Source organism: Rhagoletis zephyria, unplaced genomic scaffold, assembly GCF_001687245.7.
Source record: "Rhagoletis zephyria isolate East Lansing unplaced genomic scaffold, Rhagoletis_zephyria_1.1 Rzeph_scaffold_08985, whole genome shotgun sequence".
NCBI classification, from domain to species: domain Eukaryota; kingdom Metazoa; phylum Arthropoda; class Insecta; order Diptera; family Tephritidae; genus Rhagoletis; species Rhagoletis zephyria.
This window is the reverse complement of record NW_016166064.1, coordinates 13,770-16,466: the sequence shown is the minus strand read 5'-3', so window position 1 is coordinate 16,466 and position 2,697 is coordinate 13,770. Positions and strand designations below refer to the sequence as shown.

Genomic DNA, 2,697 nt, shown 5'->3' with positions numbered 1-2,697 from the left:
AATTTATTAATATACAAAATTTATACATTTATCATGAAATTTCAATTTGTCAATAGCATTTTCAACCTTGATAATTTATCAAGAAAAGATCTTTTGATTTCTGTGTTAGAATACCAATTCTTGATAAATAATAAAAAATTTACAAACTATAAAGATTTTCAATTTATCAAGAGCACAGAATCGGGCTATAAGTATGGATTTGAATTTTTGAAAATTTTTAGGATTTTTATGTTTCGCAAGAGTATTGTAGAAATGAGAAAATTAAAAACAAAAAAATTACCTCAACAAATTTTTTGGAGATTTCCATTTATTCATAATTTTTGTCCAAAATTTTATAATATCACTTTTTTCTGTTGGACATATCACGAAAAGAACAATTTATTCAAATTAAAATAAAACTAGCAGATCCTATTTAGGGTCACTATCTCTTACATTCCCTAAATATTGACTTAAGAGCAGTTTGCAGAGAAAAAATGTGTAACAGGCTTTTTATTCTGCCTCCAAACAAAAAAAAATGAAATAATCAATTAATTCGATTAAAAGTTATAGAAAAACATTATCTATTTTCAACTGAACGTGATTTGCCTACAACAAAAAGGAGTAGATTTTACCGCTAATTATATATACATACATACTATGTTGGGGTATTCACAACAGCCTGGTCATAGGGTTATCTGATTATGTGGTTATATTATATATCAGTTTACAAAAACACAATTCACTAGAGAATAATAATTTTTAACTAGATAACCTGATAACAAGGCAGGTGTGGAAATCCCTTATGTATGTATGTATATTAAAGATGTCATAACTTCATCACATGATGCCCAGTTCCATTATGAATTAAACATTCTAATAACTGAAGATAAAGGTTATTGCAAAAAAAAATAGTGGGATTGAATTCTGTTAAAGTGAAAAAAAAAAAATTTGGAAAGTGGTGGACGTTATTTTTTTTTTTTCTAGACAAAAAATATTTAATCTGCGAAGTCATGTTAAAATGTTTTTAAAGAATAATTCGGAAGCCTCGGCGTTTTAGAAAATTTTTAAACATACATATACACTTAGTTTCGACCAGAGCTACTACGCATCTGTACCAAGTCACATAAAGAGTTCCCTTTCACTGTTGCACAGTGTTATTACAGTAAACAAATTTTTTATTATTCTATTACCTCAATGAGTTTACAACTGATAAATTAAACACACAAGGCGTACGCCGATGACAAATACAATCAAAACTGTACGATCGGAGTGTTTCGTTTCGTGGAATTCTACTTTACAGTAAATCAAACTGACCATGCAAATGATGAATTGCTGCAAATTTTAAGAAATTTTCAACCGCTCACCACATTCGCTTCAAACCACCAATCCCTGTCAAATACTCCAAACACAAAAATAATTTTTAAGGAATTATTTGGCTTTTTACGTCTTTGTGTGAGGTTACAATATTCAATTCAAAATGAAGACTAATAGCAAACCTTTTCACCCTAAGTAATTATACACTTGCATATAAGAAAATGCATTTGCTTCATAAAAACAAGGCTACAATATACATATGTATGTACATATGTACATGCATAAGAATTAGAAAAATGCAAATACATAAATACAAAATTATGCAAAAATATATAAGTGACTAAATACATACATNAGAAGACTAATAGCAAACCTTTTCACCCTAAGTAATTATACACTTTCATATAAGAAAATGCATTTGCTTCATAAAAACAAGGCTACAATATACATATGTACATATGTACATGCATAAGAATTAGAAAAATGCAAAGACATAAATACAAAATTATGCAAAAATATATAAGTGACTAAATACATACATAGATACTTAGAACAGAAAATATTTAAATAAACAAACAATATGTCACAACCAAATATATAAATATTTCATACAAACGGAAAACAATAAAAAACAAAAACAAAATGCAGAAAATTAGTAAAATGCACAGATAATATTTGAATGCTTTCATCTTCTTTAAAACACTCCCATTAAAACACAAATTAAAAAAAAATACATATGTAAAATTAAGCATAAAACCTAATAATAAACATAAAATTTCACATTCAATTTTGCATAATTATACATATTATATTGGATATATTATATAATCTATGTACACCATAATAATCATGCATACATTTATTAACCATAAACGTTATTTGAAATACATACACACATGCATAGATATCACATCACCATTGTCTTAAATATTTAAGAAAAATATTTCATTATAGAAAGTCTAGAAACAAATAAGCAAAATAAAAAAGTAATGTTTTTCATGTGAAATAAAAATAAAACATGTAATTTTTTTACGAAAATCTCTATGGAAAATGAAGTATTTCTAATAAAGTTCGACATGAGTCGTTTTGATAAATAAAATGATGAAACTGTTTCATTCAACATTCTTCATTGCAATCAAAAATAAATGCAAAGTGCGAGAAATGAGTGAGGTTAGGTTAGACCGAGATGGGTCCATTGGGACACTGAAGGTCACAATGTTAAATATACTCAGTACAGCTCGTCTCTTAAGATGGAACGAATGACGACGAGCCCTTGCCAGCCAGGCTGCTTACTAATAAAAAAGCAACAACCACATAATCGAGTCTAAATAGCAGCAGATTGCCCTTGATTGTAACTGGGATGACGCATGAAAAAGTGGAAAAAGCAACAACATTTTACTTGTC

General features: G+C 27.8%; 1 long non-coding RNA gene across 1 annotated transcript; it reads right to left on the bottom strand.

Annotated features, from left to right (window-relative positions):
- Positions 1–973: 973 nt before the first annotated feature.
- On the bottom strand, positions 974–1,832 carry LOC108375466 (uncharacterized). Its single transcript, XR_001849162.1, has 2 exons — positions 1,667–1,832; positions 974–1,475 (listed from the first exon to the last, which is right to left on the bottom strand). It is a non-coding gene; the product is annotated as an uncharacterized LOC108375466 (long non-coding RNA).
- Positions 1,833–2,697: the final 865 nt, after the last annotated feature.